General features: G+C 44.1%; 1 protein-coding gene across 1 annotated transcript in view; it reads right to left on the bottom strand.

Moving 5' to 3' along the window:
• F8 (coagulation factor VIII) overlaps positions 1 to 19,337 on the bottom strand; it is a 2,728,596-nt gene that overhangs the window by 2,444,130 nt on the left and 265,129 nt on the right. The gene's annotated exons all lie outside the window — the stretch shown is intronic.

The following is a 19,337-nucleotide window of genomic DNA, read 5'->3' on the forward strand; positions in this document are numbered from 1 at the left end:
CTGCTGCGAACAATCTAAGCCTGCTGCATTCCCTGACATTCCTTAGTGTTATCATGTCTACTGTGACCCCATCTAACCCTGTTGCTTTCCCGGGCATTCCTAAGTGTTATCATGTCTGTTAGGACCCCATCTGAGCCTGCTGCATTCCCTGACATTCCTTAGTGCTATTATGTCTGCTGCGAGCGACCCCCTCTGAACCTGCTGCATTCCCTGACATTCATCAGTGTTATCATATCTGCTGCGACCTCATCTAAGCCTGCTGCATTTCCTGACATTCCTTAGTGTTATCCTATCTCCTGTGACCCCATCTAAGCCTGCTGCATACCATGACATTCCTTAGTGTTATCCTGTCTGCTGCGACCCCATCTAAGCCTGCTGCTTTCCCTGACATTCCTTAGTGTTATCATGTCTTCTGCGACGCCATATGAGCCTACTGCATTCCCTGACATTCCTTAGTGATATCCTATCTGCTGTGACCCCATCTAAGCCTTCTGCATTCCCTGACATTCCTTAGTGTTATCATGTCTGCTGTGACAACATCTGAGCCTGCTGCATTCCTTGGCATTCCTTTGTCTTATCATATCTGCTGCGACCCCATCTAAGCCTGCTGCATTTCCTGACATTCCTTAGTGTTATCCTGTTTGCTGTAACCCCATCTAAGCCTGCTGCATTCCCTGACATTCCTTAGTGTTATCCTATCTGCTGTGACCCCATCTCAGCCTGCTGCATTCCTTAACATTCCATAGAGTTATCATGTCTGCTGTGAACCCATCTAAGCCTGCAGCATTCCCTGACATTCCTCAGTGTTATCCTGTTTGCTGTAACCCCATCTAAGCCTTCTGCATTCCCTGACATTCCTTAGTGTTATCATCTCTGCTGTGGCACCAATTAAGCCTGCTGCATTCCTTGACATTCCTTAGTGCTATCCTATCTGCTGGGACCCCATCTCAGCCTGCTGCGTTCCTTAACATTCCTTAGTGTTATCATGTCTGCTGTGAACCCATCTAAGCCTGCAGCATTCCCTGACATTCCTCAGTGTTATCCTGTTTGCTGTAACCCCATATAAGCCTTCTGCATTCCCTGACATTCATTAGTGTTATCATCTCTGCTGTGGCACCAATTAAGCCTGCTGCATTCCTTGACATTCCTTAGTGCTATCATGTCTGCTGTGACCCCATCTAAGCTTGCTGCATTCCCTGACATTCCTTAGTGTGATCATGTCTGCTGTGACCCCATCTAAGCCTGCTGTGTTCCCTGACATTCCTTAGTGTTATCATGTCTGCTGTGACAGCATCTAAGCCTGCTGCATTCCCTGAAATTCCCTAGTGTTATCATATCTGCTGCGACCCCATCTTAGCCTGTTGCATTCCCTGACATTCCTTAGTGTTATCATGTCTGCTTTGACCCCATCTAAGCCTGTAGCATTCCCTGACATTCTTAAGTGTTATCATATCTGCTGTGACCCCATCTAAGCCTGTAGCATTCCCTGACATTCTTAAGTGTTATCATATCTGCTGTGACCCCATCTAAGCCTGTAGCATTCCCTGACATTCTTAAGTGTTATCATATCTGCTGCGACCCCATCTAAGCCTGCTGCATTTCCTGACATTACTTAGTGTTATCCTAACTGCTGTGACCACATCTAAGCCTGCTGCATTCCATGACATTCCTTAGTGTTATCATATCTGCTGCGACCCCATCTAAGTCTGCTGCGTTCCCTAACATTCCTAAATGTTATCATGTCTGCTGTGACCCCATCTGAGCCTGCTGCATTCCCTGACATTCCTTAGTGTTATCATGTCTGCTGTGGGGTTCCTATGAGTTCATCGACATTTCAAATCACCGACACTCACCTGTTCAACACCAAACCATCGACTTTCATATCATCGACAATTCCGGTAAGCGATCTTCCCCCTTGCAGGACCCATGGTAGCGCTTGTTTCTGTGTTACAACGAGTAGGGTTTACGTGATTCTGTATAATATACCTTGAAAGTGTTGTTATTTATGTTGTACCAGAGAAACAAGCGCTACCATGGGTCCTGAAAGGGGGAAGATCGCTTACCGGAATTGTCGATGATATGAAAGTCGATGGTTTGGTGTCGAACAGGTGAGTGTCGGTGATTTGAAATGTCGATGAACTCATAGGAACCCCTGCTGTGACCCCATCTAAGCCTGCTGAGTTCCCTGATATTCCTTAGTGTTATCATGTCTGCTGCGACCCCATCTAAGCCTGCTGGGTTCCCTGACATTCCTTAGTGTTATCATGTCTGCTGTGACCTAATCTAAGCCTGCTGCATTTCCTGGCATTCCTTAGTGTTATCATATCTGCTGCGACCCCATCTAAGCCTGCTGGGTTCCCTGACATTCCTTAGTGTTATCATGTCTGCTGCGACCTAATCTAAGCCTGCTGCATTTCCTGGCATTCCTTAGTGTTATCATATCTGCTGGGACCCCATCTAAGCCTGCTGCATTCCCTGACATTCCTTAGTGTTATCATGTTGGCTGTGACCCCAACTGAGACTGCTGCGTTCCCTGACATTACTTAGTGTTATCCTATCTGCTGCAACCCCATCTGAGCCTGCTGCTTTCCCTGACATTCCTTAGTGTTATCCTGTCTGCTGCGACCCCATCCTGATTGTGCTGCTTTCCCTGTCATTCCTTAGTGTTATCATGTCTGCTGCAACCCCATCTGAGCCTGCTCCTTTACCTGACATTCCTTAGTGTTATCATGTCTGCTGTGACCCCATCTAAGCCTGCTGCTTTCCCTGACATTCCTTAGTGATATCATGTCTGCCGTGACCCCATCTGAGCCTGCTGTGCTCCCTGACATTTCTTAGTGTTATCCTTTCTGCTGTGACCCCATCAAAGCCTGCTGCGTTCCCTGACATTCCTTACTATTATCATGTCTGCTGTGACCCCATCTAAGCTTGCTGCATTCCCAGACATTCCTTAATGTTATCATGTCTGCTGTGACCCCATCTGCACCTGCAGTGCTCCCTGACATTGTTTAGTGTTATCATATCTGTTGTGACCCCACCTAAGCATGCTGCATTCCCTGACATTCCTTAATGTTATCATGTCTGCTGTAACCTCATCTAAGCCTGCTGCATTACCTGACATTCATTAGTGTTATCATATCTGCTGCAATGCCATCTAACCCTGCTGTGTTCCCTGACATTCCTTAGTGTTATCATATCTGCTGCGACCCCCATCTAAGCCTGCTGCATTCCCTGACATTCCTTAGTGTTTTCCAATCTTCTGTGACCCCAATTAAGCCTGCTGCATTCCCTGACATTCCTTAGTGTTATCATGTCTGCTGTGACCCCATCTACGTCTGCTGCTTTCCCTGACATTCCTTAGTGTTATCATGTCTGCTGCGACCCCATCTAAGCCTTCTGCATTCCCTGACATTCCTTAGTGTTATCATGTCTGCTGCGATCCCATCTAAGCCTGCTGCATTCCCTGACATTCCTTAGTGTAATCCTGTCTGTTGTGACCCCATCTAAGCCTGCTGCTTTCCCTGACATTCCTTAGTCTTATCATGTCTGCTGCAACCCCATCTACGTCTGCTGCTTTCCCTGACATTCCTTAGTGTTATCATGTCTGCTGCGACCCCATCTAAGCCTTCTGCATTCCCTGACATTCCTTAGTGTTATCATGTCTGCTGCGATCCCATCTAAGCCTGCTGCATTCCCTGACATTCCTTAGTGTAATCATGTCTGCTGTGACCCCATCTAAGCTTGCTGCTTTCCCTGACATTCCTTAGTCTTATTATGCCTGCTGCGATCCCATCTAAGCCTTCTGCATTCCTTGACATTCCTTAGTGTTAGCATGTCTCCTGTGACCACATCTGAGCCTGCTGTGTTCCCTGACATTCCTGAGTGTTATCATGTCTGCTGCGACCCCATCTAAGCCTGCTGCATTTCCTGACATTCCTTAGTGTTATCCTGTCTCCTGTGACCCCATCTCAGCCTGCTTTGTTCCTTGACATTCCTTAGTGTTATCATGTCTGCTGTGACCCCATCTAAGCCTGCTGCGTTCCATGACATTCCTTAGTGTTATCCTGTCTTCTGTTACCCCATCTAAGCCTGCTGCATTTCCTGACATTCCTTAGTGTTATCATGTCTGCTGTGTCCTCATCTAAGCCTGCTGCATTCCCTGAAATTCCTTAGTGTTATCTTGTTTGCTGTGACTCCATCAAAGCCTACTGCATTCCCTGACAATCCTTAGTGTTATCATGTCTGCTGCGACCCCATCTGAGCCTGCTGCACTCCCTGAAATTCCTTAGTGTTATTCTATCTGCTGTGACCCCATCTAAGCATACTACATTCCCTGACATTCCTTAGTGTTATCATATCTGCTGTGACCCCATTTGAGGCTGCTGCGTTCCCTGACATTACTTAGTGTTCTCATGTCTGCTGTGACCCCATCTAAGCCTCCTGCGTTCCCTGACATTTCTTAGTGTTATCCTGTCTGCTGTGACTCCCATCTAACCCTGCTGCGTTCCCTGACATTCCTTAGTATTATCATGTCTGCTGCGACCGCATCTGAGCCTGCTGCTTTCCCTGACATTCCTTAGTGTTATCATGTCTGCTGCAACCCCATCTAAGCCTGCTGCTTTCCCTGACATTCTTAGTGTTATCATGTCTGCTGTGACCCGATCTAAGCCTGATACATTCCCTGAAATTCCTAAGTGTTATCATGTCTGCTGTGACCCCATCTAAGCCTGCTGCATTCCTTGACATTTCTTAGTGTGATTATGTCTGCTGTGACCATATCTAAGACTGACACATTTTCTAACATTCCTTAGTGTTACCCTGTCTGCTGTCACCCAATCTAAGCCTGCTGCATTCCCTGACATTCCTTAGTGTTATCCTATCTGCTGTGATCCCATCTCAGCCTGCTGCTTTCCCTGACATTCCTTATTGTTATCATATCTGCTGCAACCCCATCTAAGCCTGCTGCTTTCCCTGACATTCCTTAGTGTTATCATGTCTTGTCACCCCCATCTAAGCCTGCTGCATTCCCTGACATTCCTTAGTGTTATTATGTCTGCTGCAACCCCATCTAACCCTGCTGCTTTCCCTGACATTCCTAAGTGTTATCATGTCTGCTGTGACCCCATCTGAGCCTGCTGTGTTCCCTGACAGAACTTACTGTTATCATGTCTGCTGCGAGGTACCCCCTCTGAACCTGCTGCATTCCCTGACATTCCTTAGTGTTATCCTGTCTGTTGTGTCCCCATCTACGCCTTTTGCATTACCTGACATTCCTTAGTGTTATCCTGTTTGCTGTGACCCCATTTGAGCTTGCAGTGCTCCCTGACATTGCTTAGTGTTATCATATCTGCTGTGACCCCACCTAAGCCTGCTGCATTCCCTGACATTCCTTAGTGTTTACATGTCTGCTTTAACCCCATCTAAGCCTGCTGCATTACCTGACATTCATTAGTGTTATCATATCTGCTGCAACCCCATCTAACCCTGCTGCATTCCCTGACATTCCTTAGTGTTATCCTATCTGCTGTGACCCCATCGAAGCCTTCTGCATTCCCTGACATTCCTTACTGTTATCATGTCTGCTGTGACCCAGTCTAAGCCTGCTGCATTCCCTGACATTCCTTAATGTTATCATGTCTGCTGTGACCCCATCTAAGCCTGCTGCTTTCCCTGACATTCCTTAGTGTTATCATGTCTGCTGTGACCCCATCTAAGCCTTCTGCATTCCGTGGCATTCCTTAGTGTTATCATGTCTGCTGCGACCCCATCTAAGCCTGCTGCATTCCCTGACATTCCTTAGTGTTATACTGTCTGCTGCGACCCCATCTAAGCCTGCTGCATTCCCCTGACATTCCTTAGTGTTATTTTGTCTGCTGCAACCCCATCTAAGCCTCCTGCTTTCCCTGACATTCCTTAAGGTTATCATGTCTTCTGCGACCCCATCTGAGCCTGCTGCATTCCCTTACATTCCTTAGTGTTATCCTATCTGCTGTGACCCCATCTAAGCCTTCTGCATTCCCTGACATTCCTTAGTGTTATCATGTCTGCTGTGACCCCATCTGAGCCTGCTGAGTTCCCTGACATTCCTTAGTATTATCATGTCTGCTGCGACCCCATCTTAGCCTGCTGTATTTCCTGATATTCCTTAGTGTTATCCTGTCTGCTGTGACCCCATCTCAGCCTGCTGCATTCCTTGACATTTCTTAGTGTGATTATGTCTGCTGTGACCATATCTAAGCCTGCTACATTTTCTAACATTCCTTAGTGTTATCATGTCTTCTGTCACCCCCATCTAAGCCTGCTGCGTTCCCTGACATTACTTAGCATTATCCTATCTGATGCGACCCCTTCTGAGCCTGCTGCTATCCCTGACATTCCTTAATGTTATCCTGTCTGCTGCATCCCCATCTGAGCGTGCTGCTTTCCCTGACATTCCTTAGTGTTATCATGGCTGCTGTGACCGCATCTGAGCCTGCTCCTTTACCTGACATTCCTTAGTGTTATCATGTCTGCTGCGACCCCATCTAAGCCTGCTGCATTCCATCACATTCCTTAGTGTTATCATGTCTGCTGCAACCCCATCTAAGCCTGCTGCTTTCCCTGACATTCCTTAGTGTTATCATGTCTGCTGTGACCCCATCTAAGTCTGCTGTGTTCCTTGACATTCCTTAGTGTTATCATGTCTGCTGCAAGCAAATCTAAGCCTGCTGCTTTCCCTGACATTCCTAAGTGTTATCATGTCTGCTGTGACCCCATCTGAGCCTGCTGTGTTCCCTGACAGTACTTACTGTTATCATGTCTGCTGCGATACCCCTCTGAACCTGCTGCATTCCCTGACATTCATCAGTGTTATCATGTCTGCGGCAACTCCATCTAAGCCTGCTGCTTTTCCTGACATTCCTTAGTGTTATCATATCTGCTGTGACCCTATCTAAGCCTGCTGCTTTCCCTGACATTCCTTAGTGTTATCATGTCTGCTATGACCCTATCTGAGCCTGTTGCATTCACTGACATTCCTTAGTGTTATCATGTCTTCTCCGACCCCATCTAAGCCTGCTGCTTTTCCTGACATTCATTAGTTTTATCATGTCTGCTCACACCCCATCTGAGTCTGCTGCGTTCCCTGACATTCCTTAGTGTTATCCTGTCTGCTGTAACCCCATCTAAGCCTGCTGCGTTCCCTGTCATTCCTTATTGTTATCCTGTCTGCTGCGAACCATCTAAGCCTGCTGCATTCCCTGACATTCCTTAGTGTTATCCTGTCTGCTGTGACCCCCAACTAAGCCTGCTGCATTTCCTGACATTCCTTAGTGTTATCATGTCTGCTGGGACCCCATCTAAGCCTGCTGCATTCCCTGACATTCCTTAGTGTTTTCCTGTCTGCTGTGATCCCATCTAAGGCTGCTGCATTCCCTGACATTCTTTAGTGGTATCATGTCTGCTGTGACCGCATCTAAGTCTGATGCATTCCTTGACATTCCTTAGTGATATCATGTCCGCTGTGACCCCATCTGAGCCTGCTGTGCTTCCTGACATTGCTTAGTGTTATCATATCTACTGTGACCCCACCTAAGCCTGCTGCCTTCCCTGACATTCCTTATTGTTTTCATGTCTGCTGTAACCCCATCTAAGCCTGCTGTGTTACCTGACATTCCTTAGTGTTTTCCTATCTGCTGTGATACCAATTAAGCCTGCTGCAATCCCTGACATTCCTTAGTTTTATCATATCTGCTCTGACCCCATCTAAGCCTGCTGCTTTCCCTGACATTCCTTAGTGTTATTCTATCTGCTGTCACCCCTTCTAAGCCTACTGTGTTCCCTGACTTTCGTTAGTGTTATCATGTCTGCTGTGACCCCATCTAAGCCTTCTGCATTCCCTGACATTCCTTAGTGTTATCCTGTCTCCTGTGACCCCATCTCAGCCTGCTTTGTTCCTTGACATTCCTTAGTGTTATCATGTCTGCTGTGACCCCATCTAAGCCTGCTGCATTCCCTGACATTCCTTAGTGTTATCCTGTCTTCTGTTACCCCATCTAAGCCTGCTGCGTTTCCTGACATTCCTTAGTGTTATCATGTCTGCTGTGTCCTCATCTAAGCCTGCTGCATTCCCTGACATTCCTTAGTGTTATCTTGTTTGCTGTGACTCCATCAAAGCCTACTGCATTCCCTGACAATCCTTAGTGTTATCATGTCTGCTGCGACCCCATCTGAGCCTGCTGCACTCCCTGACATTCCTTAGTGTTATTCTATCTGCTGTGACCCCATCTAAGCATACTACATTCCCTGACATTCCTTAGTGTTATCATATCTGCTGTGACCCCATTTGAGGCTGCTGCGTTCCCTGACATTACTTAGTGTTCTCAGGTCTGCTGTGACTCCATCTAAGCCTCCTGCGTTCCCTGACATTTCTTAGTGTTATCCTGTCTGCTGTGACTCCCATCTAACCCTGCTGCGTTCCCTGACATTCCTTAGTATTATCATGTCTGCTGCGACCGCATCTGAGCCTGCTGCTTTCCCTGACATTCCTTAGTGTTATCCTATCTGCTGCGACTCCATCTAAGACTGCTGCTTTCCCTGACATTCCTTAGTGTTATCATGTCTGCTGTGACCCCATCTAAGCCTGATGCATTGTCTGACATTCCTAGGTGTTATCATGTCTGCTGTGACCCCATTTAAGCCTACTGCATTCCTTGACATTTCTTAGTGTGATTATGTCTGCTGTGACCATATCTAAGACTGACACATTTTCTAACATTCCTCTGCATTCCCTGACATTCCTTAGTGTTATCCTATCTGCTGTGATCCCATCTCAGCCTGCTGCTTTCCCTGACATTCCTTATTGTTATCATATCTGCTGCAACCCCATCTAAGCCTGCTGCTTTCCCTGACATTCCTTAGTGTTATCATGTCTTCTGTCACCCCCATCTAAGCCTGCTGCATTCCCTGACATTCCTTAGTGTTATCATGTCTGCTGCAACCCCATCTAACCCTGCTGCTTTCCCTGACATTCCTAAGTGTTATCATGTCTGCTGTGACCCCATCTGAGCCTGCTGTGTTCCCTGACAGAACTTACTGTTATCGTGTCTGCTGCGAGGTACCCCCACTGAACCTGCTGCATTCCCTGACATTCCTTAGTGTTATCCTGTCTGTTGTGTCCCCATATACGCCTTTTGCATTCCCTGACATTCCTTAGTGTTATCCTGTTTGCTGTGACCCCATTTGAGCTTGCAGTGCTCCCTGACATTGCTTAGTGTTATCATATCTGCTGTGACCCCACCTAAGCCTGCTGCATTCCCTGACATTCCTTAGTGTTTACATGTCTGCTTTAACCCCATCTAAGCCTGCTGCATTACCTGACATTCATTAGTGTTATCATATCTGCTGCAACCCCATCTAACCCTGCTGCATTCCCTGACATTCCTTAGTGTTATCCTATCTGCTGTGACCCCATCGAAGCCTTCTGCATTCCCTGACATTCCTTACTGTTATCATGTCTGCTGTGACCCAGTCTAAGCCTGCTGCATTCCCTGACATTCCTTAATGTTATCATGTCTGCTGTGACCCCATCTAAGCCTGCTGCTTTCCCTGACATTCCTTAGTGTTATCATGTCTGCTGTGACCCCATCTAAGCCTTCTGCATTCCGTGGCATTCCTTAGTGTTATCATGTCTGCTGCGACCCCATCTAAGCCTGCTGCATTCCCTGACATTCCTTAGTGTTATACTGTCTGCTGCGACCCCATCTAAGCCTGCTGCATTCCCCTGACATTCCTTAGTGTTATTTTGTCTGCTGCAACCCCATCTAAGCCTCCTGCTTTCCCTGACATTCCTTAATGTTATCATGTCTGCTGCGACCCCATCTGAGCCTGCTGCATTCCCTTACATTCCTTAGTGTTATCCTATCTGCTGTGACCCCATCTAAGACTTCTGCATTCCCTGACATTCCTTAGTGTTATCATGTCTGCTGTGACCCCATCTGAGCCTGCTGAGTTCCCTGACATTCCTTAGTATTATCATGTCTGCTGCGACCCCATCTTAGCCTGCTGTATTTCCTGATATTCCTTAGTGTTATCCTGTCTGCTGTGACCCCATCTCAGCCTGCTGCATTCCTTGACATTTCTTAGTGTGATTATGTCTGCTGTGACCATATCTAAGCCTGCTACATTTTCTAACATTCCTTAGTGTTATCATGTCTTCTGTCACCCCTATCTAAGCCTGCTGCTTTCCCTGACATTACTTAGCATTATCCTATCTGATGCAACCCCTTCTGAGCCTGCTGCTATCCCTGACATTCCTTAATGTTATCCTGTCTGCTGCATCCCCATCTGAGCGTGCTGCTTTCCCTGACATTCCTTAGTGTTATCATGGCTGCTGTGACCGCATCTGAGCCTGCTCCTTTACCTGACATTCCTTAGTGTTATCATGTCTGCTGCGACCCCATCTAAGCCTGCTGCATTCCATCACATTCCTTAGTGTTATCATGTCTGCTGCAACCCCATCTAAGCCTGCTGCTTTCCCTGACATTCCTTAGTGTTATCATGTCTGCTGTGACCCCATCTAAGTCTGCTGTGTTCCTTGACATTCCTTAGTGTTATCATGTCTGCTGCAAGCAAATCTAAGCCTGCTGCTTTCCCTGACATTCCTAAGTGTTATCATGTCTGCTGTGACCCCATCTGAGCCTGCTGTGTTCCCTGACAGTACTTACTGTTATCATGTCTGCTGCGAGATACCCCCTCTGAACCTGCTGCATTCCCTGACATTCATCAGTGTTATCATGTCTGCGGCAACTCCATCTAAGCCTGCTGCTTTTCCTGACATTCCTTAGTGTTATCATATCTGCTGTGACCCTATCTAAGCCTGCTGCTTTCCCTGACATTCCTTAGTGTTATCATGTCTGCTATGACCCTATCTGAGCCTGTTGCATTCACTGACATTCCTTAGTGTTATCATGTCTTCTCCGACCCCATCTAAGCCTGCTGCTTTTCCTGACATTCATTAGTTTTATCATGTCTGCTCACACCCCATCTGAGTCTGCTGCGTTCCCTGACATTCCTTAGTGTTATCCTGTCTGCTGTAACCCCATCTAAGCCTGCTGCGTTCCCTGTCATTCCTTAGTGTTATCCTGTCTGCTGCGAACCCATCTAAGCCTGCTGCGTACCCTGACATTCCTTAGTGTTATCCTGTCTGCTGTGACCCCCAACTAAGCCTGCTGCATTTCCTGACATTCCTTAGTGTTATCATGTCTGCTGGGACCCCATCTAAGCCTGCTGCATTCCCTGACATTCCTTAGTGTTTTCCTGTCTGCTGTGATCCCATCTAAGGCTGCTGCATTCCCTGACATTCTTTAGTGGTATCATGTCTGCTGTGACCGCATCTAAGTCTGATGCATTCCTTGACATTCCTTAGTGATATCATGTCTGCTGTGACCCCATCTGAGCCTGCTGTGCTTCCTGACATTGCTTAGTGTTATCATATCTACTGTGACCCCACCTAAGCCTGCTGCCTTCCCTGACATTCCTTATTGTTTTCATGTCTGCTGTAACCCCATCTAAGCCTGCTGTGTTACCTGACATTCCTTAGTGTTTTCGAATCTGTTGTGATACCAATTAAGCCTGCTGCAATCCCTGACATTCCTTAGTTTTATCATATCTGCTCTGACCCCATCTAAGCCTGCTGCTTTCCCTGACATTCCTTAGTGTTATTCTATCTGCTGTGACCCCTTCTAAGCCTACTGTGTTCCCTGACTTTCGTTAGTGTTATCATGTCTGCTGTGACCCCATCTAAGCCTTCTGCATTCCCTGACATTCCTTAGTGTTATCCTATCTGCTGTGACCCCATCTAAGCCTGCTGCATTCCCTGACATTCCTTAGTGTTATCATATCAACTGTGACCCCATCTAAGCCTGCTGCATTTACTGACATTCCATAGTGTTATCCTGTTTGCTGTGACCCCATCTGACCCCGCTGCGTTCCCTGACTTCATTTTCCTTTGCACTCTTCTCCTATGATGGGCTCCTCCTCTTCTCTCACTATAGCATTTTTCTTAGGCAGTGCATCTTCTTCAGGGTTTTCTTCATTCAAGAGTTGCTGGAAGTCCTCCTTTAATTTCCCTTTGATGCCCTGTGGACTGTGAGCAGGTTACTACCATGCTTTGATCCTTTGTGAAGGCTGTCTGATTATCTTCATCTTTCTTACAATCTGATTGCGTTTCTTAGTGCCACTTACTGAGTCACTTTCCAGAAACTGGTAGGGTCTCTCTGATGTCTTGTTCTTTGCTATTGCAACTTCTGTCTTAGCTTCTTTTGGTATTCTTCCTTAGCCTGGTCTGTCTTTTCTGTGTTACACTTTTTTCTCTACTCCTTTTTTTTGTGTTCCTGGACATTTGCATTCCACAGCCAACTTTCCTTATGTATCTTATTTCCATACCTGGCTTGATCACATGTGTGTTCTGTAGTCCTCCATCATGTTGCTTTGAGGCACTTTTATTCTTTTTCCACTCCATGTATTTCCTCCTCTTGCTGAGGCGCAAGAGCCCAGAGTATTTCCTTGAAATGTTGTGCTTCCTCTCAACTCATCTTCCAGGTCTTCATCTTAGACTCTGATCTTAAAGCCTTCTGTGACCACTGCTTATAGCTGATTGTGACATTTATGCTGCGGGCTGACAGTTTTTATCGACGATGACTTTGCAATCGCTGATTCTACCCCAATGCCCTTTTCTTATTAGGAGGTATTCTATCTGAGTTACGTGTTGAATGTGTTTGTGACTCTTGTTGAACATGTGTTGGCTACCATCAAGCAATACACCAGACAGCATAGAATGCAACTCACCCCACCCATGTGGACCAAGGCAGTCCTCATAACCTATTCTGTCTGTCCTGATATGTGCATTCAAGTGCATTATCAACTCCAACTCATGTTGTCCTGCTTTATGTAGCAGGTCTTTCAACTACTGCACAAATGTACTCTTTCTCACTATCATAACCCTGCTGTGGAGCATTGTGAATCATGCCGTATCCTTACAGTATGGTCTTATTTCCATGAAACAACCCTGCTGTGGAGCATTGTGAATCATGCCGTATCCTTACAGTATGGTCTTATTGCCATGATTCTGTCACTAATTCTAATGACATCCCTCACTGTCTTCTGAAGCTTCTACCTCACCACACTAACCACGACATTTCTAGTCTGTCTTCTCCCATAAGTAGACACTGGATCCCAATCCAAGTGGCTTTCTTGAAGTAGCCTTCCATTTTGTCTCCTGGATACAAAGGATGCCCAACCTCTTCCTTACCATCATGTCAAAAACTCTGTCCTGTCAGTGAACCTATTGCGTTTAGTAATTTCTTATTTCAGTTTATCAGCTTCATTGGTTTTACTTCAAGCTTTCACTCAACAGAGCTATTCCAGGTAATACAAGCTGTGCAAATGGACACTGGCCATCCAGTAACTTATTGACACATGACCACTGGATTGTATGGCAGGCACACACTGGCCAATACAGACCCACACAGAATCCTCTAACCTAGACATGTCCAACCTGTGGCCCGTGGGCCACATACGGCCCTCAGAGCTCTTCCATGCGGCCCTCAACCTCTAACTGCAACATCGATGTATGCATGCCCCAAAACACTTTTTTTGTTTTGTGTTTTTCGCTCCCATGACCTGTAATGCTAATGTCGGTGTGTGCATGCGCCAAAGCACCTTCTAGTTTTGTTTTTGAGCCAAAAAAGGATCAGTGTGTTTACGCCATTATTTTGCGCCGAACAATCAGTGTATGTGTCTTCTCGCTGAAGAGGGCCTCATGTATGGATTTGCCGCTGTTCCCTTTGCAAGGGACAGCAATTACCTGTGTTATTAGGTAAGTATGGAGTGAGTGAGTGCATGCATTAAAGCAGAATTGTGTGCGTGAAAGTAGAAGAAGAGTGTGTGTGTGTGTGTGTGTGTGTGTGTGTGTGTGTGTGTGTGTGTGTGTGTGTGTGTGTGTGTGTATGTGTGTGTGTGTATGTGTATCTGTGTGCATGAGAGAGAGAGAGAGAGAGAGAGAGAGAGAGACGCATGTACAAAGAGGCTAACAATGATCATTCTACCTACTGAACACAAACAAGTTAGCTCACAAATATATCATACATTAAGAGTACACTTTCATTAAATTGCGGCTTTCCTCACAGGGAGAGTGTTGTATTGAACATGAACTCATACCTTTTAACTGTATGGATTTTCAAAGAATGTCTGGATTTTTGCCTCATCTTCCAATTTGTGTCTTTTGCTTAGGAAAATAAAGTAGTCATCCAAGGTAATGCAGTCCCAAGGAGTAATAATGAAACAGCAGCCTAGGGTTAATGGGTCAGTAGTGGACTGACTATGTTGGACTGTAGCATATAAAGTTGTATTGTTTTTTTCAGACTAACAAAAAAGCACCTAGTACTGTTTTTTCATTGGTGAGTTCTAAGCAGTGGTAGATTGGACAACAGTAAGCTTAGCTTTGGCGGATCATCAATACTGGAAAAACAAGTTGGCACAATGTCATTTTTTAAATGTTGGGGATTTAAGTGTGTGTGTGTGTGTGTGTGTGTGCTTATGTCTTGGGAGTGCTGCAACAGTAGATGATTATTAAAGACAGAGACTTACGGACTGTGGAGAATATGTTTCTTTGTTTCAAAACCTAATACTTGGGTACGCATGCCAGAAGTAGATTTTTTAAGACATAGCTTCTTGCCATTTACAGTGGGTGGATATTTACATTTAATGGACAATGTATTAGTGTGGAACTGTGGGGTTCTGAAGGATGCCAAGTCTACCACTGCCAATGTCTTGTAAAGTGACCTGGAAATGGATATTGGGGTGTTACTGAAAAAATATAGTAAGTGGGCTTAGAAATATAGTTTAATTAAACAAAGTGTACTTTCAATTTACAGAACTGCGGTAGTGGTGCTGTGGTAGCATTGTCACCTCACAGCAAGACGTTGTTGCGTTCGATTCTCAGCTAGAGCGTCTTCTGTGTGGAGGCATGCGTGAATGGGCGTGCCTTCGTTGAAGGTTGTGCATCAGGGCTGGTAACTTGGCACGTAAAAATCCACTATCAAACATTAGCGGACCGGAGTTCCGTTGTGGCGACCCCTAATGGATAAGCTGAAAGACACAACAACAACTTTCAATTTACAGGCCATAATTTGGTTTATTTCAGGTAGTCCGGATACTGGTAGATTGTGTACCATTAGACTTAATTAGGGAGAGCTGTCATTCTGGGGAAACAAGCAGCCCTAGTTTCAGTGAAAGCTCTGTGGTTGCTTGCAGGTCGGAAGTTGCAGGATGTTGATGCAATGTGTTTTATGTATTATTTTTAATGCATTTGTCATTTCAAAGCATGGTTTTCTTTGATGCAAAAGAAGGCAGGACTGAATGAGCCATATAATGTTTAACTGACAATAATGGGATAGAAAGATTATAAGTGATGTATAATGTTTGCAGCTACAGTTGTTTCAATAGTGTCTGTGATGCATAACTATTTTTGGGCCTGTGTCCCACTTTTTATTTTTCGCTTTGTCCAGATTTCTTGCTCTAAGGTTGAGAGGTATGGTTCTATACTAAATCAGAAGTTGTATTTACCTTTGAAGACTTTTTGGCATAATTATGAAAAATAGAGCCTTTTTAATATCTCTGCTTATTTCCAGTATAAACTGCCATGCAACCTTGCAAATAACCTTCTTATTAAGCTACTTTACTTCTTTTGGAATTGACAGGTATGATTCATCTGTTCGGACATAAGCATAGAGTGCTAATGTGACTTTGATTTCTTGCAGCAGTCTGTGGTTTACATAATCACAATAACTTTTCTGTGTTTCTGGGTTTGTAATCAATTTAACAGTTTTAAAGATGTTTTCCAAAAATAAATAAATAATCCTCTCTACACTTTGAGCTATTGACAAAGTCTAGGAATTTGTTTTTTTCTAAAGCGAAGGTCAGCATTACAGCTCAGTAAACTGTCAGTCTGTGAGTAACTTCTGCACAAATTAAAATGTCTGAATGTCAAATGGCTTTAGATTGGAGGGAAGTTTATTTTTATTTATTTTATTTTATTTTACATTTGTTTACCGGGAAAGTCCGACTGGGCACAGGTCCATTTTCAGCGGAGGCCCGGGGAGAAAAGCTCCAAAAATAACAGAAAAACAATATAATACATGAGAGAGAGAGACAGCAAATTATGGATGTAGTACTCATACAATATGGCGGAGATTACATCTCGTAACAGTGAGGATCATTGTGGTACAGAATAAACTTAAAAACATTTTTTTTACAGTTATAATTACAGCAAGGCAAATATCAATGAGTTAAGTTTTTAGGAAAAAGCTGTTTGTACATAGCTGAAGCTCTGAAACAATCTTTTGGTATGGATTAACCTGGGGATTGACACAAGTTATATGTTTACACCAGTATGTAGCATTATAGTATATGGTTTTCTTACTGATTTACTTTTTGCCGAGCAGTTGTTTGTTGATTTATTGATGGTCCTTTTGGTGGTGGGAAATTACATGGATGAATCCATCTCTATTATGATTTTTTTTCAGATATTTTGACTTCCAGACAATTTCATTCAGTGAGTGGGTGTCATGTGATTACTGAGGTTGCCTATTTTACAAGTAGGGGCTTTTTCGTGTGTTTGTGTGTGTGTGTGTAAGAGAGCGGGATTTAATATGTATACTGAATATAATTTTGCAAATGGAATTGTTAGTTAAACATGCCCCTCTTCTTGGGCAACTAGACTTGAGTAACAAATATTAGATCTTAGCCATCCAGCTGGGAAAGGTTAGTATGTGGATTTTTCCATCTGGTTTGATGAAGGCTATGCTACTTACCCAAGGGCTATATTTATGGCTATCCATCCAGCCATCATGTTGCTGAACTACATTGTTTGATAATGAGAGGAGTTTTTTACAGAAGTTGAATGTTTTTGTGTCAAGAACCTGTCTATAAAAAGTGGCTTGTTTATGTTGCAGTGAAGGCTGTGGTCTTTGTAGTGAGCATTTTAAGTATAACCAGTATTTTTGAGGTAGGGGAAGTCTCTTAAGGCAGGATCTTTCTTAGCCTGGAAAGCAAACCAGTGATGAAATTTATAGGGGCCAGTGAGAGACAGAGGAAAGCAAGAAGCTTTTTAGTCTGTTTAGATAACTAAGTGAACTTAGTCCTTTAACCTTTTTTGTCAGAAATGGTTGTAGTCTTTCTTTTGGCAGGGTGTTTTTCTGAGGCACATGTCAAAAGGGGCATTGCACTCAATAAAATACAGGGATGTTATGACCTCCGTGTCCCTGGATCAGATACCCTTACTAATGAATTGGGCCATGTAAAAATCTTTCCTTACAACGGAGACAACGTGGTGGTCAAAAGTCAGGTTTCTATCAACCTGGGTGCCCAAGTACCATACGACTTATTGCATGCTTACAACATTGTTATTAATGTGATAATTTGTGAGGACATCACTCTCCTCAAAGGGGATGATGATGCACTTTTTGGCATTTAGCATGAGGCCATATTTCTGGCACCAGTTATTTGTTTGGGTGAGACCCTGTTGTAGCTTATTCAGAATAAGTCAGTAATGTGAATTCTTCACTTTATTGCAAATTTGTTGGGTTATTTTTGTGGATTATAGTACTGTAGGACTGCTGATGTTGACATTTTACATAGTTGGACTGCTGGGATGGTTTTCCCAGTGAGAAATGCTAGTGCTGTAGTGAATATCTGTTTATTTGTAACATATATATATATATATATATATATATATATATATATATATATATATATATATATATATATATAGATAGATAGATAGATATATTAATTAATGTTAGAGTTAACTGTTAGATTAGAGAATTAGAATGAGAATTAGAATTTTAAGGCAAATATTAGGCATTTATTACATTTATTCATTGTTCAAATGCACCGTGTACAGCCAGGAGATCGACTGTGGTCTTCTGGAGTAACAAAAGAGTTAACTATATGATATATTTTATATGCGGCCCCAAAACCATTTCTGTTTACTGAATGCGGCCCCAGCAAGCCAAAAGGTTGGACACCCCTGCCAGGGATCCCTGATATAGGTCAGAGTAAGCCAGGTTCTCAATGCACTTATCGCCAGCAAGTATCCATGTTCAATTTTGGTGACATTAGTCAGTGCAACCAAATCACCTAAAGCCAATTTTTACAACACTGAGTAGTGAGCCTTGACACAGTGCAGTCTGTGATCTGTGTTCCCCTCTCTAGAGCCAATTTTTATAACATTGAGTAGCAAGCCCTGACACTGTGATCTGTATTCCCTTATCTAGATGATACTGTGAGGCACAGTTGATGGCCAAAGTGCTTGGTCTATGCAATTGTTTCCTCAATAGGCACCATCTATAGTCTGTGCTGCAGATCATAACTCCATTCTTGTTGGTTTAAGAAGGAAACACCCAGCGTGTTTTTGGGAGGTGGGAGGAACTCCAAAGCAACACAGGAGGAGAACATGCAAACTACACACAGGTATTGCCTGAGGGACAGGATCAAACCTTGTACTTTCTACATTGGAGATGAAGATTTACCATTATTCCAGCTGTAATCATCACACCAGGAACATCCTGAAATAAAACCCTTCAATTAACTGAAGAGGAAGGACCGCTTCTATTACCCCCTGAATAAGCATGTGCTCAAAGGCAGGAGGGAAAAGAAGATTCCGGTCTGACAGGTGACAAGGTATCCCATGAAAGAGACAGAGAGACTCCATTGCCATCTGTAGCTTTGATGGCTCCATCAAAGCAGCATCAACGTTTATTTTAGGTAAATAGCAAACAGTCATATAATAAAATTACCCTTGTTTGTGTGTATTTGTGAATTTACCAATGGGGTACACTGCCTTTCAGGATAAAGCTTAACATTGCTCTCTCTTAATCCTTTCTTTCTTGAATGTTGGAGTGTTAGATTATACAAACATCCTATTTCTTATGGCATTTGAAGCCCTTCTCCAAAACCCCGTTTAACACAAATCAGAGTATGGATGACAAAATATAACTGTAGTTATGCTTTCTATGTACTTTTTTATAACAGCATTTTTATTTTATAGGTTCATAGATGATTACTAGGCTAATGACCCCAGGGGTCCTTTTTAAGCTTAGCTATGTTCACCAAATGTATCTGACAAGTTTTGATCCCTCTGCGTTATTTTAAGGGGTATTTGTAGGACTGGGCATGGATGTTCAAGCATTTATAGTCTGCCTCTTCCTAACAGACATAGTGACCAAATCAGAACTAAATGTCTGATTCCATATCCACTGGCTAAAGTTATCTTTGAATTGAGTTCAGGAAGAACTGCG

Source organism: Protopterus annectens, chromosome 15.part0 (assembly GCF_019279795.1).
Source record: "Protopterus annectens isolate FY-2018-M chromosome 15.part0, PAN1.0, whole genome shotgun sequence".
Classification (NCBI taxonomy): Eukaryota; Metazoa; Chordata; order Ceratodontiformes; family Protopteridae; genus Protopterus; species Protopterus annectens.